The following is a 15,088-nucleotide window of genomic DNA, read 5'->3' on the forward strand; positions in this document are numbered from 1 at the left end:
CCTGAAGTATCTGACATCTGCGGATGACATGGCTGCATGCATGTCAGGATGGCCGAGTGGTCTAAGGCGCCAGACTCAAAGCTTCAATCCTTCCTAAGCAAAGGGACTTCTGGTCTCCCAATGGAGGCGTGGGTTCAAATCCCACTCCTGACAAAGATTTTGATTGTACAAAGTCAGCTGTTTATCACTTGCCACATGCTGTTCATTACCCAATCAAACCCTGCTGTGTAGAAAAGGCTCCACTATACCACTCAGTCTGCTCTTTAGTAACTATATAGTAGCCAACATTGTGAACTTCTTTTGAACCCAGCTCTTCCTGTTCTTCAAGAACTCCTGCTCATCATTCCCCTTCCTTGTACTATAACCCTCTCCTTTAGTATCTGACATCTTCTGAACTGAATGACTCTACATGTGTCAGGATGGCCGAGTGGTCTAAGGCGCCAGACTCAAGGCTTCAATCCTTCCTGAGCAAAGGGACTTCTGGTCTCCAAATGGAGGCGTGGGTTCAAATCCCACTCCTGACAGACTTTTGTTATGAGTTGGATTCGACAGATTCGAAGTTTCTGCTGTGAAGTTGGACATTTGAAAATGGGGATTTATGGAGACTGACTCACTGCTGGAGCCAGCCTCAAGTGGACGTTTGAGGAACTGCAGCTTTTTTCTGTTGGTCACTTGTTTCAACTTGTTAACTTGTTTTAGCTCACTGTTAGCTTGTTGTTAGCTTGTTTTAGCTCACTGTTAGCTTGTTTTAGCTCACTGTTAGCTTGTTGTTAGCTTTTTTAGCTCACTGTTAGCTTGTTGTTAGCAATTTTAGCTCACTGTTAGCTTGTTGATAGCTTTTTTAGCTCACTGTTAGCTTGTTGTTAGCTTGTTTTAGCTCACTATTAGCTTGTTGTTAGCTTTTTTAGCTCACTGTTAGCTTGTTGTTAGCTTTTTTAGCTCACTGTTAGCTTGTTGTTAGCTTTTTAGCTCACTGTTAGCTTGTTGTTAGCTTTTTTAGTTCACTGTTAGCTTGTTGTTAGCTCACTGTTAGCTTGTTGTTAGCTTTTTTAGCTCATTGTTAGCTTGTTGTTAGCTCACTGTTAGCTTGTTGTTAGCTTTTTAGCTCACTGTTAGCTTGTTGTTAGCTTTTTAGCTCACTGTTAGCTTGTTGTTAGCTCACTGTTAGCTTGTTGATAGCTTTTTTTAGCTAATTGTTAGCTCAGTACAGTTGTCATGAACGGGGAAATTAGCTACAGAGACCAAAACTGTTTTTTGTACCAGGCTGTAAACATGTTTATTTCTGCTGTGAAGTTGGACATTTGGACATGGGGACTTATGGAGACTGACTCACTTCTGGAGCCAGCCTCAAGTGGACGATAGAGGAACTGCAGCTTTTTTCTTGTTACAGCTCATTAACTTATTTTAGCTCATTAACTTATTTTAGCTCCCTGTTGGGTTTGTAAACAGTTTCATTTCTGCCGCTTTGACATTTGTGGGTAAATCAGACGCTGTGTGTGTGTTTTTAGGACGGTCTTTTATTTTGAAGGGACGCCAGCCTCCTCCCCGGTGCTGGTCGGAGCTGCTGTCCGCCTCGCAGGCATCGGGAGGAGGAGGAAACATCCTGATACTCCCCCAGTGTTCTGTGGCCGTGTGAGAGAGCGGAGCTTCGGGCTGGATGTGTGCGCCTCGGACTCTGGTGGACACACACACACACACACCTGAAAACGTGGACGTGTCTGCGCGCGCGTGTGTGTTAGTGTGTGAGCATGAATCACACCTGAGCCTGGGCATGTAGTTATCCGGGCTGCTGGGCGTGGGGACGGACGCTGAGGACTTTGTTTGTCTGTGGGAATATTGTTGAACTAAAGAAACTTCAGACACAGTCCGGACTTCCACACACGAGGATGTAAATCTGGGAACTTTTTGTTTTTCCGCACACAGAGGACTAGTTTTATTTTCTAACTTTTTTTTTTACGGATTATTGACGGAGACGTCTTTACGCACGGAGCACGCACGGACAGAGAGAGGAGGGAGCGATCAGCTGCAGACACAGAGGTAAGCTTCGGTTAATATTTGACCTGCTTTAACGCAAACTTTCCCCTCACACACACACACACACACACACAGGCTTCAAGGTGGATTTAAAAATCTCACACGTCAAACCAAACTCCACGCGTAAAACTCCACATTTAATTATTCACCGCCTGCCACCGAGGAGCGAAACGCACCAGCGGGCACGAGCTTGAAGTGTTTTGCAATCAGCACTGAAGTGTCTGATGTTCGGCTCACGTGCTGAAACTTTAATTTAGCAGACACGTGTGTTTTCATTAGTGTTTAATCACCTGATAATATCAGTTGTCGTGCTTTTATTGTCTTAAAAATCAACAGTGGGAGCGGGTCCTCTCCAACTGGGTCTGTCATTTTGCTACAGTAGCCCAAAGCGGACAAACTACAGCTGATCTAGATTTGAAGTTTTGCTTTTTTTGTGTTTGGAGCCGGGAGGGTGAGGCGTGGGGAGAGAATTCAGGTGGTTGCAATCTGCAACTTCACCACTAGGTGTCACTAAATCCCACAGCTAGACCCTTTTAAAAGGTGCATTTCGAAAGCATAATTATGTTTTTATTTGTGTGTATTGACCCGAAAATAAGAATAATCATGTTTTTTAAAATGAGACTTTTATATCTTAGTTTACCTTACATGCTGGGAACAGGAGGGTGAGGCGAGTGGTATTCATTCGGTTGCAATCTGCAACCTCACCACTAGGTGCCACTAAATCCCACACCTAGACCCTTTAAAAAGGTGCATTTCGAAAGCATAATTATGTTTTTATTTGTGTGTATTGACCTGGAAAATAAGAAGAATCATGTTTTTTTAGAATGAGACTTTTATATCTTAGTCTACCTTACATGCTGGCAACAGGAGGGTGAGGCGAGTGGTATTCAGGTGGTTGCAATCTGCAACTTCACCACTAGGTGCCACTAAATCCCACACCTAGACCCTTTAAAAAGGTGCATTTCGAAAGCATAATTATGTTTTTATTTGTGTGTATTGACCTGGAAAATAAGAAGAATCATCATGTTTTTTTTTAGAATGAGACTTTTATATCTTAGGCCCTGTTTACACGTACACGGGTATTTTTAAAAACGGAGACATTTCCCTTCGTTTGTACCGATCTTTTACACGCAAACGGTGAATTCGCCTCTGAAAACGAATCTTTCTAAAAACTCCGGCTAGAGTGGAGATTCTGGAAAACTCCGGTTTTGCGTTTGCGTGTAAATTGAGATAAACGGAGTTTTAGGCAGCGGATGCGCCAAAAGTGCGACCAATGTTTACTTGTTGCTATGACGATGCTCATGGAAGCATTATTCTGATTGGCTTGCAGAGGATTCGCCTTCTTCCTACACTGCCACCCACAGGCTTGGCGTAGTTATGACGGCGCTCGATGGCGTATTTATGCGGGTTGACTTTTTTTGAAAACGATGCTATGTGCACGATGTTTTAGTTTACCCCACATGCTGGGAACAGGAGGGTGAGGCGAGTGGTATTCAGGTGGTTGCAAACTGCAACTTTACGACTAGGTGCCACTAAATCCCACACAGACTGTGTCATAAAAGTCTAGGCCATATCTAGTGCCAATGTTTGGTTTGTACTGTAGAAAAATTGGCGGTTTCAACATTGCGGACTCCGTGAAAGAGGACCCGCCCTCACTGTAGAGATGTAACAGGCTCATTTTAAGACAGCGACTCTTATTTTCAGGCGATTATACACTAATGAAAACATATTCCAGCTAATAGATACTCGTAAATCTGACACACTGGACGAGTTTGTCTTTTAAAACTTGACATGACGTGACTTCCAGGATGTTTTCTCTGTATGCCGAATCGAAGGCGAAAGGTTCGTGACGGCTTTGAAGGTTCGTGACGGCTTTTTAAATCTTTCCTGGAAGCTTTATTGTTTCCTAACAGGCGAGGTCAAACTTAATTTCCACTTTTTTTAAATGGAGTCTGGTGGAATCTGTTGGGGACTAATCAATGCAACGAACATCTGGAGGGCGGCTTCAACGTTAACGTATTCCAGACTTCTTCCAGCAGTGTTAGCCTCACATACTATCATTTTACAAACACCTGTACAACACCATTATCTTATTATTGATTCTCCACCCACTGTTTAATCTATACCAATCCCAATGAGGATGATTGGAAGTCAGAGGAACTCCGAGTTCTCTACGATATCCCCCTACATTTAACGTACCGGTGGAAACAGATGTTTTTTGATGGCAGTATTGATCACGAGTGCTTAAACCATTACAACAGCAGCCAGATAATGATTGTGCTTAGTTAAATCTTTGGCTCCAAAGGTCATTAAAACAGATTAACCCACATCTCATGTGTGGAACTATGAATCTTCTGAAAACACTGTGCCGGTTCGCCATCTGCTTCCAAGTATTGCTGCGTATGATGGGAGGGTAATTGCCCATGGTGTCAGTTAATGGATTAGAATAGCCTCCACGCTGCACCTTGAGCTCCCGGAGCCATAAAACCATTATAGCTTACAGCAGCAAGCAGCAGCTCTGTTTAGACTCAGGTTGTTGGATGTTACGGCTAATATGATGCTCGGTTCATTCAGGCGTACGGCTTCAAGGCTGCTCGAGCAGTTCGTTGTCATCTTTAATTTATCGGCGTGGAAGTTTGGACGTGCAGGAAAAAGACGGGAGTCTTTTGAAACATGCAGCACAGGCGTCCTGTGATGCCGTACGCTTGTTCAGTTAATGTTTTTTAAGCTACTATCACTCGGATTGTTCAAAAGAGTCGCCTTCTTTCCGAGTAAGCTCTTCACTAAATCCCTTTTTAATGTTTTCTGCTACAAGCCCAGAAGGCTATTTCTAGTCACACAGGCCTCCACGGCTGCACAATACAAACACTATCTCCCCCCCGTTCTCTCTTTTTGTGAACTGACTGTGTAAAGTTAGTTAGTGAGCAGCTGAGCTTTATGTTGTGCCGCCTCGGGGGACAAACCCGTACACGCTTTTACATTATCTCCTGACTTGGAAATGGAGTTCATGGGAGGTTTTCTACAAATATTTCTTGGAGGCTTGCAGAATTAATTTGCCTTTTATGAGTTACAAAACTCAAAAAGGGGTGACGATCTCACTTAGTTCGTCTGACATTCACACTCTTGGAAGGTCACAGTGGGTTAACTAGGTGTTTTGGTTTGACGTGTTTTGGTAGCCGAGCTCTCGAAACGTACCCGTACGTTGCGTTGACTGTTGCAAACTTAAGTTGTCGGTTCTTGTTGAACTTTCGAGAAAATAACTGGCAGCCCTAAAACAAAGGGTTACCTATTTCTGGCATGTTTTAAGGCCAAATAATCATTTGTCAAGCGACTGAAAATGAATCAACCATTATTATGACTGATAAATCTTTCTCTTCTTCAGTTTTCAGCAACTTAAATGTGAATATTTTGTCTGTTTTACATCATTTTTACTGGAGTAGCTTTGAGTTTTACAGGAAATACTGCAGTAACAAACAGGAACTGTGTTTACTATAAGTACATCGGCATATATGCGTGTCCAGTATCATCATATCAATGCAACGTTCAGTACATCATCACATTCATGCAAAAGTCATAATAATATTGTCTTTAAGACACTTTGGTATAAACAGGGTTTTGGACACAATAGCTTAGGGGGGAAACAGCTAGCCAGGAATGTGTCCAAATACTTGCAAATATTGGCATATTTCCCAAAATATGGGTTATTTTGTTTGTTTGTTTGTTTGTTTGTTTGTTTGTTGTTTGTCTTGACAGAGCCAGGCTGGCGGCCTCCCCATGTGTCCAGGCTTTATGTTAAGCTAAACTATGCTATAGGTTAACTGACAGGTAGCAGTTAGTCTTTCAATAGTTCTTCATTGAATTAAATGGTGTACACGCAGGATGTTAAGGGAGGTAAACAGAGAAAGTAGCCATGTAGCGAATGTCTGCAACATTTATTGTTTCCATGTAGTTTGTAGCGTGAGCCAGCTTTAAACCGATGAGCTCTCTCTCAACCTGTTTGTGTTGCTTAACCTCTAATTTTCCTGTCTGCGGACTGAACTGTGCACTGAAGGACAGTCAGACTATCAGAAACCTGTTTGAGTGGAATGCAGGTCGGCTCCGTTTCGTCCGACACCGTCACAAGCTCCAGCTGAAGCTGCGAGCGGCGAACGCTGAGTGAGGTGAAGAGCGTGAACCTTCAAATGAGACTTAAACGGTAACGTCAGCATGAAAGCACAGAGCTGAGACGAATGATTTGACATTGTTGACATGCTGTGGATGGGTTATTACTCAAATTATAGCATTATCACCACCTGTGTGGGTTTGCAGGGCCTTAAATCTATTAAAAACATCACATCTTATAGGTTTGTTGCATTATTTGTGTGTAAAAATCAAAGTGTTTAATGTAGTGAAATCAAATGGAGCAGAATTTGTTATTTGAATCAGTTTGTTGGTGTAATCTTGCTGACATTTGCCATTAATATCCACATTAATAACACACGATTAGCCCCAGTTCGACTAACAAATCGCCGGCTGGCTGAACACGACGTGTTCATCACATCACGTTAAATAAGTCTGAAATACATGAAGGTTAAAGAGCTGTGTGTGTGTGTGTGTGTGTTCAACAGGCTGCTGTGTCGAGCGCTCGCTGTCTCTAATCTACGATCGTAGCCTGCGTGTGCAAATTGAAAACACGGCGTCACAGAGATGAAACTCCCGACAGATGGACGTCACGCTTTCACCGCTTTGACCGCCTGCCGTCTGTGCAGAGTTTGGATCGGACCGTCTGCAGCGTGCGCTCAGACACTTTTCAGTTTGGCATCTCCTTCCACATTCGTGTCATCACAGCCGAGCTGATCTAGAAACTTCAGGCTCTCACAGATTTTTAGACTTAATTCCACACAGCAGTTCAGTTCTGCCTCTATTGGAACCAGGTGGTTGTTTTCAAAGTCCAAATGTTTCGGCCCACGTCGGCTCCACCAACACCGACTTGTGGGGGGACGCTGTCCATTCAGTCAATGGTTGAAACACCAAAATAAGCATCTTCTTCTTATTATTCCTCATAACTTGGCAGGGACGACGTGTTCCTCTGCTTTCTGCACGATGTCGTGATTTAAGACGGGAAGAGGCAGCTCGTCCTCAGAGGTCGGAGGTCAAACTCTTTCAGATTTGCACATTTGTGTGCATATTTGAGAACTCTTGAGTGTGTGTGTGTGTGTTTGTGTGTGTGTTTTTATTCCGTCATCTTTGGCAGGACACGTTATTTTCCGCACTTATACCAGATAAACATGTTTGTGTTTATCAGGTCAGGCCCTCGAGATAAAGACGATGACGTCAGTTTGTTTTAGAGATAAACGTTCTTTTAGATTGTTTATACCAAAGTGTCTCAAAGACAATATTGTTATGATGATACTGGATTTTTATGACTTTTGCATGAATGAGATGATGCACTGAACATTTCATTGATATTATGATACTGGAAGAGGAAAACTCAAAGATGCTCCAAGAAAACTGACAAATTATTACTTGGCCTTAAACGTCTGTCCTAAACATGCCAGAAATAGGTAACTCTTTGTTTTAGAGCTGCAACTAATAGTCGATTGAAAGTTCAAGATGACATCCTGAGATGTCTCATTTTGTCCAGATCTTCTTTATTCATAGAGGATGAAAGAAAACAGAAAATATTCACACGTGAGCGGTTGAAATCAGAGAATTTTGACTTTGTTTCTCTCATTAAATGACTCAAAATGATGAATCAATCATCAAAATAATCTGTGATTAATTTAATAATTAATGGTTGACAGCTAATCGGTTCATCGACCGGTCTTTGCAGGTGTAATCACAGCCTCGTGGGGCTTCGGTGGATATCGAGGTTGTTACAGAAAGCAGGAAACATTCACGTGTGAGGAGCTCGAACTGTTTTCAGTCAGTCTGAGTTCTCCGTTAAAGAGAAGTGGACAAACAGCCGAGCAGGAAATCGCCTCTGCAATGACTCGGTAAACACTTTGCTCTACTTTACGTTGTTTGCTCGTCTCGTGTGTTGGCGGTCTGAACTCACTTTACCTCCTTTAAACTTTGAGCTTTCTGTGTATAACAAGTGAAAACCTGTGAAGATTCAGCCCTGATTCAGTCTTTGTGTTATGAACTCAGCTGCAACTAAAGATTATTATTTCATCACCGCCTGATCCGCCTTTATCTCCTCAATAAAATGTTATAAAACAGTTCCCACGGCCCAAAGTGATGCGTTCAAGTGGCTCGTTTAATTCAATAATCCAAAGATATTCAGTTTACAGTCAATCTGCCGTGAGCGGTCGTCTATGACTTCATATTTTAACACATCAATTATCTGCTTTTTATGTATTTGTTATCTTATGTGAGCTTTCAGGAGCTTTGCAGCATCAAATCTTTTAATCCGTAAATAATCACCTGCAATTGTAGGGAAACATTTCTCAAACAACTCATCAATTAATCAAGAAAACAATCAGCCGAGAATGGAAATAATCGTTAGTTGCAGCCCTTAAAACGTGTGGAACGTCTTTGTTTTTTGGATGTTTGAGGTTGAATCTCGTCTAATCACTCTGTCAGACAAAAGAAAATGAATCAGACACCAAACGTTTGCTGCTTCCAGCTCCTTTTTTTTTCCTGTTTCACATCATTTTAAATTGAATATCTTTCAAACCCAGCAGCAAAATAAAAGACGTCACTTTGGGCTTTTTGGAAATTGCGAAATCATTTTTTTTTTTTAAGTGCACAAATGTGCATCTGGTTTGGTCTGCAGTGAGTGAAACATCAGTGGAACCATGTGCTGTTCTCTAAACGTTTCTCAGAGTGTCTGGCAGCAGATTCACGCCGTGGTTAGGCACACAGGAGGCCTGTTGAAGCGATCGTTCACCGATCCCAACCGTCTTTCCACACCTTTCTGGATGTGCGCTCGTTTCTCAGGGATTCTTCTTTCACGTTATAATGAGGACGCTCGCTCATGCAGACTGTAAAGACACAGAGCTTCTTTTCTTTTTCATCTCTGATGGTGTTGGTGAATTTTAAAAATGCTGCCGCCTCGCAGAAACATCAAACAGCGTCACCTTTTTTTGTGCTGCTGATTGCTTTTTCTTTTTTTTCTTTTCTTTCAGCGATGCAGGTGTGTAGGTGTGCGCAATGTGCAGTGTAACACCTGCAGAACATTTGTTCAGGTGGAAAAAAAAAAACAGCAAGCCTGGCAGCCATGTGCGTCTTCTGTATATATTTGATGATGATGTTCTTGCATGGCCTCTTGCAGGTGTTGAGCGTCTGCACAGACAGCTGTGAAAAACATCAGGACAGTTTGGTTAAATGAAATCAATCCGTAATGATTGACTCGGTAACTACAGAGCGGTTACTTTAAGTGCCTTTTAATCCCTGTAAGAAGCTGTGTGTGTGTCTGCAGCAGCCGATTGAGGCCGGCGTGTATGCAGAGCGGCTTTGCGGCGTTGTGTTTGTCCAGCTGTTGATGTGTCGGTGTCATGGAGCAGCTCAGAGTGGAGAGCCGTGATCTAAAGAAGCTTTTTCCTTCTTCTTCTTCTTCTTTGTTGGTGTTACTTGTGGTGGTCGACGCCGCAGGATGTGGGGTGGGAAAACACTTGAAAGATCCTCAAAAGGCTCAGTCGTTCACAGCGGACGAGATAGTCCAACACGTTTGTCGAGACACAGTTTGAATGAATTTCCTCAACAGCCCTGCAGTAAGCAGGAGGAGCAGATATTCAAGTGTACCTGCATGAAATCTGGTTGTTTTAGTCAAGATTATGCTAAAATATATTCCCCCATTAAGTTCCCTGTTAACAGGTCAACTTTCAATTTAGTAAATCCCTGGTTTATTCCCATGGAAAGTTTCCAATTTTGATTGAATTCACAGAATTTTGCAACCCTAGTATCTTCACTACAGCCTCTGAACAACAAAGAACCAACGACCAGCCAAGGATGGTAGTAAATTCCTGGTTTATTCCCTTAAATTCCCATGGAAAGTTTCCAACTTGGAAAATTCAAATTTTTCAACCTTAATGGGAACCAAAGGCCAAGAAGTTGGCTGCCAGTTTCTCAAAATGCCAGCTGAAAATATAATTTGATGCCAAGAAGTGACGCTTTCACAAGAAAACACAGGTTTAAAAAGTTCCCCGTTGACGGGCCAACCTTCAATTTAGTAAATTCCTAAGTTTATTCCCATGGAAAGTTTCCAACTTTGAAAATTCCCATAATTTTTCAACCCTAATGGGAACCAAAGGTCAAAAAGTTGGCTTCCAGTTTCTCAAAATGCCAGCTCATTTGATGCCAAGAAGTGACGCTTTCACAAGAAACATGCCGTGCTTCAGAGTCTACCTGTGCAGGTAGAGGGGGCGTGGCCTCAATAGCGCCGCAGTAAGCAGTGTGCTATGTGACTGAGGACGAGCAGATATGCAAGTGCATAAAATCTGGTTGATTTAGTCAAGATTATGCTCTCCATTAAGTTTCCTGTAAAGGGCCAACCTTCAATTTAGTAAATTCCTGGTTTATTCCCAAAGGGCCAACCTTCAATTTAGTAAATTCCTGGTTTATTCCCATGGAAAGTTTCCAATTTTGATTGAATTCCCATAATTTTTCAACCCTAATGGGAACCAAAGTTTAAGAAGTGGCTGCCAGTTTCTCAAAATGCCAGCTGAAAATATAATTTGATGCCAAGAAGTGATGCTTTCACAAGAAAACACAGGTTTAAAAAGTTCCCTGTTGAAGGGCCAACCTTCAATTTAGTAAATTCCTAAGTTTATTCCCATAAATTGCCATGGAACGTTTCCAACTTTGAAAATTTTGCAACCCTAGTATCTTCACTACAGCCTCTGAACAACAAAGAACCAACGACCAGCCAAGGATGGTTCTGCTACCTGAAGTATAAGAGTCCGATCGTGGTCAGGAAGCAAACAACAGTTCTTTCCATTGAAGTCAATGCTTCATGAATCCATTGAGGGCCTGAATCGACTCATGCTTTTATTCTTTCAGGGGGACGCTCTCCTTTTTTAAAAGCTTGTGAAGCAGCCTCGGTAGTTCAGTGATCACGAGAATTAAATGAGACGTGTCATCACACGATCAGCGCGCTGTTGTTACATCTCCGAATGTTCCGCACGGGGGGAAATTTTTTAACGTCCGTCTCCGGGGGCAATTTCTCGCAGAGCCCCGAAATGCAAATGGACATTTTGTGTTCGAGATGAGCTTTTCGTGCAACATCGGCGTCGTGCAAATTGTTCCTGTCGTTTCTGCATTCTGTCTCACACATTACAAACCCGGGGAGGGAGGCCCGCATCACATCAAGTCAGATTACATTGTCTCGTTGATGGAACAATTTGTAAGTCAGTTTTGTCAGCACCGACTCCCGAGAGCTCGATGTCTGCGGGCCGCCGAACCATCAGGCGTCGTTTATTTTACCCCAGATGCCCTTTTAAACTTTATCATCACGCCCGCTGATACACACACACACACACGCCCTGTCTCGTCTTTCACAAACACACACCGTTTTATGATGATAGATATTTCTCTGCTGATTGAAGGCTGGGAAGCGTGGAGGACCATGCAGCAACCTGCCGTCTCCGTCTCCGTCTCTCTCTCTCTTTGTTAATTCAGGGTCACGTCATTCAGCGCTGTTTTTTCCGGAGATGCGAGGCGTCGCTCTCCGTAAAAAGACAGAGTAATCATTAAATGAATAAAAGGCCGCCGCTCGCTCCGTGAAGAATAGAAAACATGAAAAGAAAACGGGGGAGGAGAGCTACAATGGCCCTCTGTCTAATGATTCCAGCCAGCGTTTTCTATTTCTATCTAATTTCATACAATGCCTTTAATTACCTGCTACTCTGGTTGCTTAAGTCTATTGTGTGGGCTTATTACTGCGAGGACTCGAGCTTCATTATATACAGAGAGACGGATGTACTTCAGTTTTTTCTTACCACTGTACAGTCGAGTGTTTTCTCCTTAATGAGGTTTGTGATCTTAAACGAGCACATCGATGTTTTTTGCATGTCGAAGCCGCTAATTAACTCGCACCGCCTGTTGGTTTGAGACGTTTGCACGAAGCACGCGGCCTGATTTTTTTTTTTAAAATCTGATATCTCAATGAATTGTTTTAATATTAATGCAATCAAATCTTCATGTGATACAAGAACCTTTTTAAATTCAGTTCACCTACCAAAACACATGCTGAGTTATGGTAATTATTGGTTAGCAGGTTAGATGTCCCGCCTACGCTCGGTTCTGATTGGACAGGCTGTGAAGCGCACCGTGTTTCTTTAAACCTGTCTGACATTTTATTGTGAAAGTGTCACGACTCGGCGTCAGATTATCTTTTCAGTCGGCATTTTGGCCTTTGGTTCCCATTAGGGTTGTGAAATTATGGGAATTTTCCAAGTTTTCAACTTATTCCATGGGAATAAACTGGGAATTTACAAAATTGAAGGTTGGCCCCTTTAACAGGGAACTTAAATATAGTTTGGGAAATATATTTTAGCATAATAGGCACATGATATAAACATAAAGATACAAGGTTGATATGTTTAAAGCAGAAGTCTAATGATAGGAAGAACATCTAGTTCACAACAAACTTTTCATTATTAAGCTGATGTTTAACTGCAGAGTCTCTTAACTACTGAAAGCCTGAGCGATATATATCTGAAGGCCGATTTCATTGGCCGGTATTGGCACGTCACCGCTTTTACCACATTTATTTAATGTTCTTAAATTCCCAGCAAAGTTTATCATTTCAGAGCCCCAATGTCACTTTTAATGTTTAAACTCTAAAATATTCACTCTCCATTAAATATCTTCTGTTAACACCCATCTATTTATATATATTTGAAATTTTGTGCTAATATCAGTCTCTAGTTTTGTCAACTCAAAGCCAAAGCTTGGTTTCCAGCCTGTTCTGACGCTGTAAGAAAAACTGTTTTTATCGACCCTTCAATACAAGTCATAATGTTCGAGTTCCCAAACATCACGAGGAGGAGGAAGCTCTGTTTTCAGATCTTCACTTCAGCTCATCAATGCACCACCGGTATCGGCTTTACCTTTAGCATTAAAACTGAAAATAAGAAATGCCTCAGCGCTGTAAGTCAGCTTACAGTAAAGATCACTGTAGAGGACCTCTGGTGTCACGAAAGCTGCTGAAACATCACATTTCCAAGGTGATCCATGTCAAACCAAATCTGATCTGTTTATTTCAGAAACTTTAGAAGAGGTTTCTCATTTTAAAGCAGCATCAGTGTCACGGCATGTAACTCAATCAACCACCCAATCTTACCAAAAAAGCTCTTCAGCCCCCCCCGAGCTCCGCCACCAGCCTCCAGCCTCCAGCGAGCAGCCAGAGGAGGCTTCAGATAAAGTCATTACAGGCTGAGTTGCTGCTGCTTATGTTGATGTTGCATCACTGCAGCGTTGCTTTGGCTTTGTGTGGCGTTGTAAAGAAGAAACAAACGAAGGATAAGAAGATTAACTCATCGACGAGCTCGTTAATAAAGCTGCTGGTCTGCTTGTTTGAATAAAACCTGATGGAACAGCGAACAGAGGTTTGATTAATTAATTAATTAGTTCATTGTTTTTCTTTGTTCCATATCTGATTAAACTGATTATCTTTGAGTTTTGGACAGATGTAGAAGATATTTAGAGACATCGCCGTAAACTTTGAGGACAATTTTCCGACACGTTGCAGTTTTACAACGATCAGCTGAGGAGTACATGATAAACCCTTCTGTCGTCTTTAAGTATAAATTTGTATTGTGACACGTTAAATCTTTGTCGTGGGTATTTTTCTGTGCCTGGAGATGACAGGAAGTGAGATGAGTCGGGGGCGTTGTGATTACATAATCGCCGTCTTGTCGTCGTCTTTTTTTTTTTTCCCCGACTAATCCAAGAAATAAAGAGCACGGCATCAAATCCTGTAACAGTACAGAATATTTCATCATTAAAGCTTTAAGTTGTGGGTTCGTTCCAGGTCAGTTTGTTGGCCTGTGTGTGTGTGTTTGGTTTGTACATTTGTGTTTATCCATTAGCAACGAAGCATGTGTGTGTGTGTAATCTGTGTTTGGGCTTCTAAAAAGCGTCCGAAGGTTGTGTTTGCAGTAGAAACAGCAGCAGGTGTGTGTGTGTGTGTGTGTCCTTGTGTTCACTGTTTGTTTAGATAGGTGAAGCAGATAAAGGTGAAGCTGCACTCTACACTTCACTCTCTCTTTGAACTGAAGCGTAGATTCATTTAAATTTAAATAACCTGTCATATAATAATAATAATATGTTCATTCCTTTGCTCCGATTCTGTCATTGAAATTAAACTTTTTGTAGCTTCCTCATCTGTTTTATTGATACTGATTCAGAATCAGCTCATTAAACCAGCGGCAGTTTTATTAAGGATCATCCTCAGGGGAAAATAAATGCCTTTGAATTGCCATTGCACCAAATTTTATGAATCCATTTAATAGATGTTGAGAAATTTTTACAAAAAAAACAACAATTATCAGCCTGCTAGTGGCGCCATCAGGGAATCATCCTCTGGAGACCATGAATGCCAAATTATATTTTGCATGTTTACACTTTGTAGGTATTCAGTTAAAGTCAGGAGGTCACCAAAGTTCAATGTTTGCGGGATTCATCCTCAGATAAGTGCCACGAGTCACTTAAAATACCTCTGTCACATTTCTGGAAACTTTCCCATTGTTTACTTCTCTTTCTCTTTCCACGTAACGTTTTTCAGACTTCTCCTGAACTGAAGTTTCAGGTTTTCTTTCCGTATCAGTCACCATCTCTCGCTCTCTCGTGTTCCTATGAGTTGAATCACTTTGCTTCTTCAGCTCTTTATCCGTTGGTCACATTGTCCCCCGCCTGGCGTTGTTATTCCTGTCAGAGTCTGACTCACCGGCTGCCGGCTCCCCTCCCCCTCCAGCAGAGCTTCATAGTTCACAATCCTTTCACATCATTTTCAACTTAACCTGTGTGACTTCATATCTGAGGGACAAAGTTTCTTCTTTTAGAGAAACCATGTCAGAAGTTCTTACATAAGTCTTAGACTCTTAACACTGATTTTATAAGTTTCCTCATA

At 42.0% G+C, this 15,088-nt stretch overlaps 1 protein-coding gene and 2 non-coding genes across 4 annotated transcripts in view; all 3 read left to right on the top strand.

The window, feature by feature from the left end:
- The first annotated feature begins 42 nt into the window (after positions 1–42).
- Positions 43–153, top strand: trnal-caa (transfer RNA leucine (anticodon CAA)). Its single transcript has 2 exons — positions 43–80; positions 108–153. It is a non-coding gene; the product is annotated as a tRNA-Leu (tRNA).
- A 260-nt stretch (positions 154–413) lies between these two features.
- trnal-caa (transfer RNA leucine (anticodon CAA)) lies at positions 414–524 on the top strand. Its single transcript has 2 exons — positions 414–451; positions 479–524. It is a non-coding gene; the product is annotated as a tRNA-Leu (tRNA).
- A 1,051-nt stretch (positions 525–1,575) lies between these two features.
- Positions 1,576–15,088, top strand: part of plxnb2a.1 (plexin b2a, tandem duplicate 1) — a 178,564-nt gene continuing 165,051 nt past the window's right edge. For both annotated transcript variants that reach the window (XM_019263568.2, XM_019263567.2), the window contains exon 1: positions 1,576–2,037. The gene's annotated coding sequence lies outside the window, so the exon portion shown is untranslated. The remainder of the gene's footprint in view (positions 2,038–15,088) is intronic.

This window comes from Larimichthys crocea, chromosome XX (assembly GCF_000972845.2).
Source record: "Larimichthys crocea isolate SSNF chromosome XX, L_crocea_2.0, whole genome shotgun sequence".
NCBI lineage: Eukaryota > Metazoa > Chordata > Actinopteri > Sciaenidae > Larimichthys > Larimichthys crocea.